General features: G+C 47.8%; 1 protein-coding gene across 1 annotated transcript in view; it reads right to left on the bottom strand.

The window, feature by feature from the left end:
- The window catches only part of SEC24C (SEC24 homolog C, COPII coat complex component), a 2,546,747-nt gene that overhangs the window by 1,149,526 nt on the left and 1,381,696 nt on the right, over window positions 1-15,525 (bottom strand). The window lies entirely within an intron of this gene.

Raw genomic sequence — 15,525 nt, 5'->3', positions numbered from 1 at the left:
GTGGCATTCCCCATTTCTTTGAGATGGTCTTGAAGATGTCGGGTGCAGCTTCCATTCGTGGGCATCCAGTGGTTCTGCTTAATATGTCTGCTAGAGTATTGTCTTTCCCGGTACAAACATTGCCTGTAACTGAATGTTGTAGCTGAGTGCCAGGGTCCACAGCTCCAAGGTCATTCTGCATAGGGGTATGAATGAGTCCCTCCCTGTTTGTTGATGTACCACATGACTGTGGTGTTGTCTGTCCTTATCATCAACTGGCCCTCTTTGAGGAATGGTTTGAACTTTTGGATTGCCAGTTTTACTGCCAGCATTTCTTTTAGATTGATGTGCAGGTGAAGTTGATCCTGTGTCCACAATCCTTGCACGCATTTGTCCAGCATGTGGGCCCCCATCCTAGGTCTGAAGCGTCTGTTGTGATGGTCTGGCTTGGTTGACATCTGCGAAAGGGTAGGCCTGGGTTTGACTGGCATGCCTGAGCCCACCATAGGAACTCCTGTTTTAAGCATGGAATTAGTGGGATTTCTGTTTCTAGACTGTGTCTGTGTTGGGACCATAAATTCTTTAGGTACCACTGTAGTTTCCTCATATGTAGTCTGGCAAATGGGACCAAGATTATGCATGATGCCATGAAGCCCAAGGCCTGCAGAAATTTTCTTGCTGTTAACTTGTTCAGTTTTGTTAGTGCCAAGAAGTAAAGAGGAAGTTCTTTTGTTTTTCTGTAGTCAGGAATGCCATTTGTTGTACTGTGTCCAATTCAGCCCAAGAATGTCCTTGTTTGGGATGGTATCAGCCTTGACTTTTGTAAATTGACTGTGTATCCCAGTCCTTGTAGCAAGTAAATGACCCTTTGTAAATCTGTTGTCAGCTTGCTTTTGTTGTCCCCTTGTAGTAGGCAGTCGTCCAGGTATGGGTAAATCTGAATTCCCTGTAGTCTGCAATGGCGATTACTGATGCCAGGCATTTTGTGAATACTCTGGGCAGTAGATAAGCCAAAGGGCAATGCTGAGAATTGATAGTGCTCTGATCCTGCAAGAAATCTGAGGTATCTTCTGCAGATTGGTCGAATGGGGACGTGCAGGTATGCCTCCTTGAGATCTAGAGTTACCAGCCAAGACTCCTTGCCCAGCATGGGAAGAAGTTGCTGTAGGGTCAGCATTTTGAATTTTGGGACAATGATGTATGTATTTAAGGTGGACAGGTCGAGAATTGGTCTCCAACTTTTTCCTTTCTTGGAACTAGGAATAGTCTGGAATAGAACCCCTTTCCTTGTTCTGCTGTTGGCACTCTTTCCACAGCTCTCATGTTTGCTAACTCCATTATCTGGCGTAGAGCCTCTGTTTTTTTGATTTGGAGGTAGATTTGGCATTCCTCTTTTGACTGGTAAAGTGTGGAAGTGAAACCGGTAACCTTGATCTATGGTTTGTAAAATCCACTTGTCTTTTGTTATGTAGTGCCAGTTCTTTGAAAATAAGGTTAACTTTCCGCCTAGAGGAGCTGCTATTTGTTCCCTGGTAGGCGGAGTTAGGATTAAGTCACTGTGGTTGTGCTGATGTAGTGGCAGTGGCTGCGTCTGTGCCTCTGTTGTTACCTTGCCACTGTCGTCCTCTGTAGGCACCTCCTCTGGATTGGTTTCTGCCTCTGGAGCGTCTATTCCTGCCCTTTGAAATTTTGTGGAGTCAGGAAAGGACCAATTTTGGCAGGCCAGTTCCTGCTAAACCTTGGGGTTGAACCTGCAAGAAATCTTTAACAGTTTGAACAGATTTTGCCTTTTCTTCCATTTTCTTCATAACCTGCTGGGCAGGTGTACCAAACAAACTTGTCTTGTCCATAGGAGCATCTAGCAACTTAGCTTTAACATGATCCGGTAAAGCTTGTTCCTTTAGCCATGCATGCCTTCTTATCACTGTGCCTGTCATGGCTGATCTAAATGAAGCCTCCAGTGCATCATAGCCACATTTTAAGGAATGGTTGCTAACCTGTTGTATGTTATTTACCATCTCTAATACATATTTCTTATCAAGAGATTCATCAGTGGTTAGTTTTTAGTTAACTGATCAAGCATAAACTCTTGGTATTGTATCATGTGAAACTGACAGTTTAAAGCTCTAGCTGAGAGAGTAGCTGAAGTGTAGACCTTTTACCCCATCTGTCTAATGACCTTGCTTCCCTTTCAGAAGGAATAGGGTTTTAGCTGTGGTCGCTACTGCCTTGGGACCCTGGGATATAGTTTCTGGGTCTGCAAGTGGGGCCTTGTAAAGGTGGTGATGAGTATCTGGCACCCTGTAAAATCTGTCTGGTTTGGCAGGGGCTGGGGTAAAGAATCTGGAGGAGCAAACATCATTGAAAGCATCATCCACCACAGAGAGAACAGGAGGTATAGCTAAGGGCCTGTGCTGTGGGAGGTGCAGAAAGGTCCTAAGTCTTTTCTGGAGTCTGAAAAATCCTGTTGCTGCCATTGGAACTGCTCTCGCATGGCATGTAAGGTTTCCCCAAAGGAGAATTCTTCTGGTGGGGAAGCAGCTGGAATGGATTCTTCAGCATCAGAATCTTCAAAATTGGAGAAGGAGCCTCTGGCTGGTCAGTAATGTCTGATTCATCAGCAGAATCATCAGAAGACACTGGCTCAGGGGCTCTGCCCTAGGTCTCTTCTCTGGGGGCTGAGAGGCCCTGTCTGGGTGAGATTGAGATCCTCTAATTAAAGAAATTAAATCTTCTGCCAAAGAAAGCATTTGAGAACTAGAAGAGGGCCTGGATGTGGGGGTTTAATAGGCACTGATTTAGTAGTCTTGGCTGCTTTAGCCCTGGCGAAGGCCTTAATGGACATGGCTGCTGGAGGCCTAGCAGCACCACGTGCTGGGGTAGAGACATCCAAGGGATGGTGTCTGATAAGTCAACCACCGTAGTGGGTAAAATTTCTGAGGTCGATTCAAGAGTTGTAGCAGGGGCCTCAGTTGTAAGAATAGGTTCAGCAGTACTTTGATCAGTTTTCTCGGTTTGGCGAAACCGAGACACTTCATGATTTGCTTTACCGTGGTTTCAGCGAAACCGCGGACATGAGTGTCGGTCTTTATCTTTGCGTTTTGGAAGATTGGGTAGTCGGAGGATCCGGCGGCATAATGTACGCAAAATCAGTACCGAAAAACTGTTCTGCAAACTCCGACCGGCGCCTAAGCGTTCGTCGGTTGAAGGAGGCACAGGCGAACAGGCTGCTACGTCGTGGGCTGGGCCTAAACAAGGCAGACAGTAAGAGTGGAAATCTTTATGAGGTATTTGTTTCCCACAGGTTAAACAATTGTTAACTTTTTCTGACATCGGCTGAGGCAAGAAAGAGTCCCCAACGGGTACTTAGCTTTAGAAGTCTTGAAGTAGTATTCGGTGAAGTAATCTCTGGATCCGACCGACCGGCACTTGCGAACAGCTTCTGCTTGGCCGCGGCAAGAAAGACTGAGGAAAATGGCGTCGGCTGATGCTTTTATACCCGAAGACCAACAGAGATGACGTCGGGTGGAGTGCGACATCAGCCGAAGCCGGACCCGGACTTTGGAATCCGGCCGACTGCAGGGCTGCCTGACGACAGGACAACCCACTTGTTATGACTGCAGATGCATCCATGAAGGACATCTTGTTCAATACACTGAGATCCAAAATTGGTCTCCAGTCCCCGGTTTCCTTTGGCACCAAAAATAGTCTTGAGTAGAACCCGGATCCTATCTGGTCTGGAGGGACTATTTGGATGACTCTTTCTTAGCAGCTTTTCTGTCTCTAGTGCTGCTTCTTCCCTTTGATTGGGTGGAACATCGGGAAGGTTTTTTGAAGGGACAGGACAAAGATCGAAGGGGATATGATAACCTCTGTTTATAATCCTTTGTACCCAAGAATTGGTGGTGATGGTTAGCCAGGCAGAAAAGTACAAGGAGAAACGACCCCCAACCACCTCCAGAGGAAAGGAGTTGGGCTGCTCTTCAGGAGCGCTGGTAGGACTGGCCAGGAAAGGAGTCCCTGGAACCCTGGTTACGTGGACCCCCCCCCTCTGCCCTGAAAGGGGCGTCTTCCCTGTGAGTTTCCCCCTCTGCCTCTAGGGGAGAACTCGGCCTGTATGTCACAGAAAGGAACCTGAGATTTCTTGAACCATATCTTCCTACTCTTTTGGTTTCGAGAGAAAGCATGTTGAGGGGAAGAATAACGGACACCTACGGCAGAAAGGGTCTTACTGTCCTGTTCACATCTGGCCAGTGTGCTTTTAACTTTGGGTGCAAACAACGAAGAGGCCTCAATGGTAGCATTAAGAAAGGAAGCCTTAAATGGTTCCGCGAAAATGCACAAGCGCATCCAGGCTTGTCATCTGAAGACCACAGCTGAACCCACCACTCTAGCTGCTCCTTCTGATGCGTGAGATATCAGTCGCATGGAGGAGTTAGATATTGACTCAATGGTGGCCAGCTGAGAGGCCACTTTGTCATGGACCTCATCAGACACAGCACCAGCCAAGGATTCAGAGAACTCGGAAATCAAATCCCTTTGAAGCCTGGTAAAGTGTGCCATATAATTCAGGGACCTGATAGCAAAGGTCGCTGATGCAAAGGTGCGCTTCCCTATCTTGTCCACGGCCCGGGAATGTTTGTTGGGCAGGTGGACAGTCTGGCTTTCTTCTTCCGCCAGATCCTTTTTGGTTGTGGCCGCCACCACTACAGCATCCACAGGAAGACCTTTAGACCAATGGGGATTGATAGCAGGAGGGAACAAGATCTTATCTGGCCTCCGGGGAATAGCCTCGACGGTGTCAAGAGCATACCATGCACGCTGCCCAATGAGCTGGACAAGTTCATCGGCAGGTAAAGTAACCCAGGAGGTAGAAGGCTGGGTGCAAAAAGCCTGCAGGAACACAGATTCCTCAGAGGTCACCTCTCTGTTTAAGGATTTCGAGGATATCACCAAAGGATACCTCAGAGGGTGACCGAGGGGTTCCTTCCCCCACATCAAAGTCTGTGTCTTCAGTGAGGGACTCCTCTGTGGAGTCCATGTGCTTCCTCTCACACAAACTTTTCCGGTGAACTTCCTCAGAGGGAGAAGCTGGGGAAGACAATGGAAAAGGGGTTTCCTGTGGGAATATGCCCTGAGGCCCTTGCGCCCGCTGTCTGCTAGGCGCGACTTGTGAACACAGCGGTCCAGAGGAGGACGGGGAGATAGACAGCACAGTATCTCCAGCAGAAGCCAAAGCCTTCTCCATCAGTTGGAAGGCTGGTCCACCTGAAGAAAGGTGAGTGTCCAGGACAGGGGTCACCCCTCCCCTAAGTGGCTCAGCCTGCCGACCCAGAGTCCCCGGATGGCTGTGAAACTAATTACGTGTGTCACAACTGTCATCCTGGGTCGTAGCAAAACTCTCCTGCCACGAAGGCAACTGTGGTTCATTAGTGAGATCCATAAAGGGAACCGTAGAGAGGGAAGACTGTGCTATATCAATGGACTTCAAAGGCAATGAAGGAGGAGAATAAGAAGGGGTCTTTGGCGATGGGTGATCACCTCCCAAGGAAGGATAGGTCCTGGGGGGCAGGATACCTCTGCCCAGAAGCACTTGATCCACAAGACTCAACACGTCGTGTTCGGAAAGGCTTCTAGTGGACCTCACGGAGACTGAGGCAGAAACAGGTCTGTCCACAGAAGAAAAATACAGTTGTGTACCTACCATAAACAAAAACAAAAAGCGAACTGAACAAACTAATAAAACGAAAGACCAAGATGAACAGGAGCTACATAGGATAGAACTGTTTAATAATGTTAGCGCTTTCGGAAACAGACTGTGCTTTTCCTTCTTCAGACAAACAAAAACCAAATTCAAATGCTTTTAAATGTAGAAATCTACGTGTCAATTAATTACGTAAAATGAAGCTCAAATTTTAAAGTAAAAGCATACATTAGTTTGAAATCTTCAAAAGAGTTAAAACCAAGTAGAGCTGAATAGAACTTGCCTAAGCAACCCTTAGTTTACCATTAATCATCACAAACTACCTAAATATGTGTTAACTACAAAGTCTAAAATGACAATCAACTCGTAAATATTATTATTAATAAGTTAACCAAAAAAATTTTTTTATATATATAATATTTAAGTAAACACAAAATAACTATTCTAAAATAATTAACACACAAGTAAAAATAACAAAGAGAAACTGTCAATAAATTAAACATAATTTCACCTTTTTAGAGACAAAAGTTCTATCCTACGTAGCTCCTGTTCGTCTTGGTCTTTCGTTTTATTTCCTACCATAAACGTAGATGTTCGAGTGTATTCACTGTTGCAGTCATTACACTTGGGTTATCCTGCTGGCAGGCTACCCGTAGTCGGCCAGAATTCCAAAGTCTAGGTCTGGCGTCAGTTGCGGTCGCCTCTTCCCTGACGTCAGTGCGCCAGGGGTATTAAAGATGCAGCAGATGCCATTTTCTTCAGTTTTTCTTGCCCCAGATGTCAGGTGCCCCCAAATAGGTAGGCTGAAAAAATTATGCCAAAAAGCATGCATGTACTAAAATAAACACTTCCTTCATCTACAAGCAAATACACCACATAGGTTGTATAGAATTGAGAAGTACAGAAAAGTCCCAGCAAAGAAAAGGGGGATGGTGGGTGGGTAACCTGGACTGCAACAGTGAATACACTCGAGCATCTACATTTATGGTAGGTACCCAACTGTACTATGTTCATAGTGTTTCACTGCTGCAGTCATTACACTTGGGTTGAATCCCAAACTGAGGTTGGGTGGCTGGGCCTAAATAGGATTAGGAGAGGCTACCAGGCCCTGCAGAACTGCAGTGGCAAAGCCTGCTCTGGATTTAGAGTAGATAGGCAAGTGGTAGTGCTTGGTGCAAGTGTGCACTGAACTCCAGGTTGCAGCCTCTAAAATGTCTTTGGTTGGTACTCCTCTGAGGAAGGCTGCTGAAGTGGCTGCTGCTCTGGTAGAATGTGGCCTAATGCCCTTAGGCACTGATTTGCCATGTTGCGAATAGCAGAAGCGAATGCAGTATCCTATCCATTTTGAAACAGTCTGCTTTGAGATAGGCTTTCCTTGTGATCCTGCAGCATAAGCTACAAACAGTTGCTCAGTTGTTCTGAAAACTTTTGTTTTGTCCAAGTAGAATCGTAGCTGTGTATGTCCAAAGCATGCAGACGTCTCTCCCCTTTATTCTGGGGATTTGGACAGAATGTTGGCAAATGAATGGTTTGGTTAAGAGACACACTGGATACTACCTTTGGCATAAATGTTGGGTTTGTCCTTAGAGAGACCTTGTCCTGATGAAAAATAATGAAAGGTTCCACATTAATGCCTGTAAATCTGAGACTCCTCTTGCTGAAGTTATTGCTAGGAGCAGAGCAGTTTTCCATGATAAGAATTTTATATCAGCTGTATTGGCTGGCTCAAAAGGAGGCAGTGTGAGTTTTTCTAAATCAAAGTTGAGGTCTCAAGTAGGTATTGGTGCTCTCCTTGGGGGTCTTATGTTTTTTGCCCCTCTGAGGTACTGTCTTAGTAGTGGATGAGAGAAAACAAATAGTTATGTATTCACCATAACGTTAGATGTATGTAGTCCATCTCGCCTCACATTCTTCACTTGTGGGTTCGGAGCCGAATGTCGGCTCCGACTCGGCCTATTTACTAGCTCGAAGGTCTTTGATCGGCTGGGCTAAGATGGTATCCCACAATAAACTGCTCCACATCCCAGATCTAGTTTGCTGCCAACAGAAAAATCATATCTATCACTCAAACGTACACACACTCATGACAATGAGGTCCAACAAATTATCTAAGGGGACTAGTAACATGAGATATACAAGGAGATACTCCAAATCCTCCAGGCGTGGGGGACGGTGGGTGGGGAATGAAGAATGTGAGGCGAGATGGACTACATACATCTAACGTCATGGTGAGTACATAACTAATTGATGTTATGTAGTCCTATCTCGCCTACATTCTTCACTTGTGGGACAGCGTCCCTAGCACCTACATCCTGGGTGGCTCAATGGAAAGTACTGCTGAGCACTGTGGAGCCAAAAGATGACCTGCCCCTGGACACCACATCCAATTTGTAATGGGAAACAAACGTATGAGGAGAAGCCCATGTTGCAGCCGCATATATATCATCCATCGATAACCTAGCCTGAAAGGCTGTGGAAGTGGAAACTGCTCTGGTAGAATGTGCTCTGACTGGAAAAGGCAGGCTCTTTCCCCCTGCCTGGTAAATAAAAGAGATGCAACCAGCTATCCACCTAGAAATGGTGACCTTGGAGACCGCAGACCCCAAGCGATTTTCTGAGAATGAAACATGATAATTAGAAATAGCCGCTAGCTGAACTTTGATGGTGGCTGAGGCAGACCCTTGGTAGAATAATGAGACAAAAATTCCAAAACAGAGTCAATGGGAGCCGTGTAGGGGTCAATACCTTTTGACTGGGCCCATACCGAAAACCTTTTCCACTTGCTAGAGTAGATCTTCCTAGTGGACGGCTTATGAGAGGACGAAAGAATATGGACTACGTCAGGAGAAAAATCATGACACCTGACTACGGATGGAAGTGGAGTAGCCAGGCGGTCAGCTGGAGGGTCTCCAGGGAAGAGTGGAACTGTCCCGACATATGTGTCAGCAAGTCTGGATGAGGGTCCAGAGTTCAAGGAGCATCCACGATGTAAGGTTGAAGGAAGGGGAACCATACTTGTTGAGGCCAGTGTGGCGCGATCAGAATCAATCTGCTTCCCAAGGATAGTGCTTTCTGGATCACCCTCGAGATGAGGGGGAACGAAGGGAAAACATACAGCAGACCCAAGGGCCAATTGTGCGCCAGAGAGTCCCTTGGAGATCCCCCCGGTGGGGGGATCAGCGAGAAGTAGTCGCTGCATTTCACATTGAGAGGGCTGGCAAACAGGTCACAGCAAGGCTGACCCCATTTGCTGAATATGCTGTCCGCCACCTGGCGGTTCAGGGACCGCTCGTAGGGCATGAGGATTGCCCTGCTTAGCCTGTCTGCGATCACACTGGTTTTCCCCAGGATGTGAGTTGCCACCAAGGCCCGCTGGGAAGCTATCACCCAATTCCATACTCTCATGGCCTCCCTGCACAGTGGGTATGATCTGGTTCCTCCTTGTTTGTTGAGATATCACACTACTGACATACTGTCTGAGTGTATCGCAATAGTCCCTATGGGGAGGACATCTTGAAGTGCCTGCAACGCTAAGAGCACTGCCCTCATCTCCAGGACATTTATGTGCAAGTCTATCTCGTGCTCCTGCCACGTGCCTTGGACCATCCGGCCGAGATAATACCCCCCCCACCCTATCCGGGAGGTGTCCGTGGTCACTGTGGCCACCAGGTTGGGTGAAACAAAGGGTTTCCCTACGTCTAAATTGTTGGTGCATAGCCACCAACCGAGGTCCTGCTTGCATTTGCCTGTGATGAAGATCGGATGGGATAGTGGTAGTCTTTGAAAGGACCATTGGGCGAATAGGAGCCATTGTAGGATCCTCATATGCAACCTCGCTAATGGGACCATCATAATAGTGGATGCCATTGTCCCCAGTAACTGAAGCACAAGTCTTGCCCTCACGTGTGCCAGAGGCATCATCATCATCCAAACCTGTCGTTGTAACCCTGTGATCCTCTCCATAGGTAGGAGCACTCTCAACCGAATAGTGTCCAACTCTGCTCCTATAAATGAGACACACTGTGAGGGTAGCAAGGCAGATTTTTTCCAGTTTATTGTGATGCCTAACTGGTGACAAAGATCGATAACAGTATCTCTGTTTTGAAGAAGTAGATGCTTGGTGGGGGCGGATAGGAGCCAGTCGTCCAGGTAAGGAAACACCTGGAATCCTTGACATCTCAAGTGAGCCGTCACCACTGCCATGCACTTGTTGAACACCCTGGGGGCTGTGGTGAGACCAAAGGGCAGGGCTCGAAACTGGAAGTGCATGGCTCCCAGCCAGAAGCGTAGATGACTTCTGGATGCTCTGTCCATTTTGATGTGGTAATAAGCATCCTTCAGGTCGATGGAGCACATCCATACTTCCTTTCCCAAAAACGGGAGAATCGATTGCAGCATGACCATCCAGAATTTGGATTTGTGTACATAATGATTGAGTCGGCTGAGATCCAAAATGGGTCTCAGGTCCCCCGTTCTTTTCGGCACCAAAAAGAATCTTGAGTAAGTCCCTAATCCGATCTGGTCTGGGGGGACTGGTTGGATGACTCCTTTTTCTAGCAGCTGAGAAACCTCTGTTGCTGCCTGACCCCTTTGACTGGGTGGAACGTCTGGGATCCTTTTGATGGGAGGAGGTGTGAAGTAAAATGGGATACCCATCTGTCCTGGGTGATGTTGACCCAGGCTTCCGGATACTGGGAAATTCGACCCCCGACTGGCTCTGGAGAAGCACAGCCAGGCACACCCTCAGGAATGAGAGTATGGGGAACCATGGAAGGAATCACGGTCCCCCGAATTGCGGGGGCCCCCTCTGCCTCTGGGGCGACGTCTCCCTGAATACGACCCCCCCCTGCCTCGGGGGGGGGGTTCACCCTGTGCAGTAGGAAAGGACCTTTGCGATTTTTTGAACCACATCTTTCCCCCTCGCTGAGCCTTGGGATAAGGCCTCGACGGGAGGGAAAAACGTACTCCCACGACAGATAAGGTCTTTCCCTCTTGCTCGCACCTGGTGAGTGTGTCTTTGACTTTGGTCCCGAACAGGGAGGAACCATCGAAGGGGGCATCAGTAAAGGAAGACTTAAAGGCCTCCACAAAATGACACAGGCGTAGCCAGGCTTGCCTCCTGAGGGCCACCCCTGAACTAGCCGCCCTACTAGTTCCCTCGGCCGCGTACGAAATCAGTCGCATGGACGAGTTAGCAATGGAGTTGAGGGTAGAGAGCTGAGCGTTGACAGACTGAGTCACTGCCTCAGGCATGTTACCCGTTAGAGTATCTCCTAACTCTAAGGAGATCTCTCTGGAGCTGTGTGAAATGAGACAAATAATTCAGCGACCGCAAGATAAAGGTCGCTGAAGACAGTGTACGCTTCCCGTACCGATCCACTGTCCTAGACTCCTTGTTAGGGGGATGGACCGAAGAGGAAGACTCAGCAACTTCCTTCTGTGTGGCAGCCGCCACCACCATAGCATCTACCGGGACTCCCTTTGTCAAAAATTCTTTCTCTTGGGGGGCAGACAAACATTTGTTGGGGCGTCGAGGAACTAGCTCCACAGAGTCAAGAGTTTCCCACACCCTTTGACAAATAAGGTCCAAGAGCTCGTCGAAGGGTGGAGACACCCAGGAGGCGGAGGGCTGAGCGCCAAAGGCCGTAAGGAATACTGACTCCTCCTCGGAGGAGGTTTTGGAAGGCCAGTCTCCTCTTTGTTTCAAGATCTCCAGGATATCGGAGAACGAAACATCCTCACAGGAAGACTTAGGGGACCCCTCCGACTCCTCGAGGTCAGTATTGGAAGTGAGGGACTTGTCCTGGGAGTCTATGTGCTTCCTCTTGCAAGCTTTCTTTCTGGGGGGTTCCTCAGGCACAGACTCTGAGGGCCCCTCAGAAAGAAGAGGACCACTCATGGGGGTATCCTTAGGCCCCTGCGCTCTGCTATCCAAGGATAGATGGATGTCAGAAGCTCTCGCCAGTGTCGTAGGGGACGGAAGGACCGATCAGAGAGAAGTAGCTGACCTAGCCAGCGTGCTCCGCATAGCCTCGAAGGCGGGACCTCCTGAATCGGAGGACCGACCACCTTCCAAGGCCATGACCGGGACTGGAGTCCTCGCAGCCGAGGCGCCAAGGGGAAGGCTCGGCACCAACTGGTGCTCCGAGACATCCCCCTCGGGCCCGACCGAGGAGACCCGAGTCTCGAACCCTGTGGACGGAGCCGACAGGGTCGGAGCCGTTGCTGGCACCGATAAACCCCGCTGGGGGATCGGCGCTGGCACAGGAACATCCCTCGGAGCAGAACTTACCGGCTCCGACGACAAGGATGCGCTCGGAGGAGGAATAGCAGGTACAACCAACAGAGCTGGCTCCGGAGCCGACTGGGTCGGAGCCGAGAAAAGTTTGGCCAACACCGGCAACTCTGCACCACCCTATCTACATCCAAATCGGAAAGCCTGGAGGATCTGGAGGAAATGGATGGAGAAGCAGACCTCCTATCTGGAGAAGCATGCCTTAAATTTGGCAACCGGCTCCGAATCGGTTCCAAAATTATCAGAGCGGACGCAGACTCAGTTAATACAATTACCTCCTGTAGCCCCGAAGTCGGTGGAGCCGAGGAAGCAGCTTCCACAATGGAAATTTTAGTAGGTGGCTCCGAAACAATAGATGGAGCCGGCGACCTCTTCTTGGATTTGGAGGATTTAGACTTCGACTGGGAGCTGGGAGCCGAACCTAAATCCTCCTCAAAGGATGGGTTTGGCAGTCCCTTTAGAATCAATTTGTTTTTCCTCTCTTGGGAGCACCCAAGGACTAAAGGCGTGGCAGAAACTGCACGACTCCTGAAGGTGGATGGCTCCAAGACAGTAAACACAGACCGAGTGTCCGTCTGTGATAGACATTTTATAGGCACACTTAGTGCACTTTTTAAAGCCCGTGGGCTTATGCTCTTTTTGTTCTTTAGACATTCTAACAACTAGTAGCAGCCGCTACTGAAAAAAAAAAGGCGGGAAACCGCTAACACAGAAGCAGAGAACACGAAAGAACACAACAAGGCACAGGAGAGAAACTCTAACTAAAACGATTCTCAACGTAAAGAAAAATTAACCAGACAAGTACACGAAGAGGACTAGGTCCTCTAACTTAAACGGGCCTAGCCCGAGGGTGTAAGGGATACCACACACAACACACTCGCACTCTACAAAAACAATGCAGCAACACCACTAACCACTCTACTCAGTAACACAATTATTTTAGCCAAGAATTAGCGAAAAATTTTCCACAAGAAATAGACTTTTTCAATACTTAGCCACAGCCAAGTCGAGACCACGTCCGAGCTCTACAAGCGGTAAATGAGATCTGGGGATGTGGAGCAGTGTGTTGTGGGATACCATCTTAGCCCAGCCAATCAAAGACTTTTGAGCTAGTAAATAGGCCGAGTCGGAGCAGACATTCGGCTCCGAAACCACAAGTGAAGAATGTAGGTGAGATAGGACTACATAACATTAGGAGGTTCCGTATTGTAATGAGCTGAAATGGCAGAGGCATGGATCTTAATTGATGAGAAGGATAGGCCTTTGTCCAGCATCTCAGTTAGGTATTGTAAAATCTGAGGTATATTTGGAACAAGTGGTTCGAGTCCTTGTGCCTGGTTCCAAGCACAGAATCTCTTCCATTTTTCTGCATAAGATTTCCTAGTGCTGGGCCTCCTGGCTTCTAATATGACATCCATAACAGCTTTAGAGAGAGGTGTGGTCTGAGTGGCTATATTATCTGTCATGCAGCCAGATTTAAGGTTCTGAATTGACTGTGCAGAATCTGATTGTTTTGTTGTGTCAGAAAATGAGGAATTTGAGGTAAAGGCCAGGCTGGACCTTGAGACAAGCTCTTGAGTCAGAAGATGAGGAATTTGAGGTAAAGGCCAGGCTGGGCCTTGAGACAAGCTCTTTAGGATTGGGTACCAGTGCTGGTGTGGCCAGTCTGGGGCAATCGGCTTCTCTTGTCTGACTTTTAGGAGCACCTTGGGAAGAAGAGGTAGTGGAGGAAAGGCATAAACTGTCAGGGTTTTCCAGCTGAATGATAGAGCATCCACTTTCCATGCTTGTGAGTGATACGTTCTTGTGCAGAATCTCTGTAGTTGGCAGTTGTGAGGGGAGGCAAAAAGATCTGTCTGGGCGTCCCCATTTCCTTGTTATCATGCTGAAGACCTGTGGATTTAGTTTCCATTTGTGAAGATCCATGAGATTTCTGCTTAGTTTGTCTGCCAGTGTATTTTTCGTTCCTTGCAGGAATTGTGCCTGCAGATGAACTTGATAGGTCAGTGCTGTGTTTCACAAAGTCATGGCTTGCCTGCAGAGGGGGTAGGAATGTGCGTCCCCTTGCTTGTTTAAGTACCACATAACTGTGGTATTGTCCGTCTTTAGTAATAGTTGTCCTGGATGTAGTAGATGCTTGAAGGCTGTCAGGGCATTCTGTACAGCTAGCATCTCTTTTTGATTGATGTGAAGATGCATTTGTTCCCTGGGCTATGAGCCCTGAATACATTTTCCTGCCATGTGTGCCATCCAGGCATAATCCGATGCATCTGTTGTTATTGTCTGCCTGGCTGTGGGTAAGGTGAAAGGGTGTCCCTTGTTGTGGTGACAGGCCAGTGCCCACCATCGAAACTCCTGTTGCAGGCAGGGAATTAGAGTTATTATTGTTTCCAGGCTGTGGCAATGTTGAGTCCAAACACTTTTTAGATACCATTGTAGTTTCCTCATATGCAGTCTTGCATATGGAATTAGTAGAATGTAGGATGCCATGAAGCCCAGGGCCTGCAGAATTTTTCTTGCAGGGAGCTGGGTCTTTGTTGCCATCATTTGAAAGTAATGAGTCAGTTGCCTTTGTTTGTCTGGCGTGAGATAAGCCATCTGGGCAGTTGTATTTAAGCTTGCACCCAAGAATATTATCTCTTGAGAGGGCACTAGTTTTGATTTCTTTTCATTTACTGTGTACCCTAGGCAAATTAGTAATCTTTTTACAAACGCCAGATGCTTTAGTAGAATGTCCTTGCTCTCTGCTTGAATAAGGCAGTCATCCAAGTAGGGATATATTTGAATTCCTTTTTGTCTGCAAAATGCAATTACTGGTGCCAGGCATTTTGTGAAGACCCTGGGCGCAGTAAATAAGCCAAAGGGCAGTGCAGAGAATTGGTAATGCATTGAGCCAGCTATGAATCTGAGGTATCTTCTGCAAGATTGTCTGATTGGGACATGCAGGTATGCCTCCTTCAGGTCCAAAGTAACTAGCCAAGCCTTCTTGCCCAGCATGGATAGAAGTTGCTGCAGTGTTAACATTTTGAATTTTGGAACATCCAGGAAAGTATTTAGGATTGACAGGTCCAGTATTGGTCTCCAGGCTTTGTCCTTTCTGGGTACCAGGAAAAGCCTTGAGTAAAATCTTTGTCCCAGTTCTTGCTGTGGTACTCTTTGAATAGCTCTCATGTCCATGAGAGCAGAAATTTGTTTTTGTGCCTCTGCCCATTGGTTTTGTGGCAGGTCCGGCGTACCTTTTGATTTTGGAAGGGTGTGAAAGTGGAACCTGTAACCCTGAGAAACAATATTCAGTACTCATTTGTCCTGGGTGATCATGTGCCAATTTTGTGAGAAAAGTGCTAGCTTTCCCCCTAAGGGTGCTGCCAAAAGGTAAGTGCTTGGCATTTGTAGAGGGAAGTCATTGGGACTGTTTCCTATAAGGTTGTGATTTGTCTTGTCCTCCTTTGGGGGCTGAAGCACCCCATTGTTTAGGTCTGTATGAGCCTTGGGGCTGCGATCTGACTCTTGGGTGTCTATATCTGCCTCTGTGGCCTGTCTGACACCG

This window comes from Protopterus annectens, chromosome 14.part0 (assembly GCF_019279795.1).
Source record: "Protopterus annectens isolate FY-2018-M chromosome 14.part0, PAN1.0, whole genome shotgun sequence".
Classification (NCBI taxonomy): domain Eukaryota; kingdom Metazoa; phylum Chordata; order Ceratodontiformes; family Protopteridae; genus Protopterus; species Protopterus annectens.
This window is presented reverse-complemented; position numbering and strand designations above follow the sequence as displayed.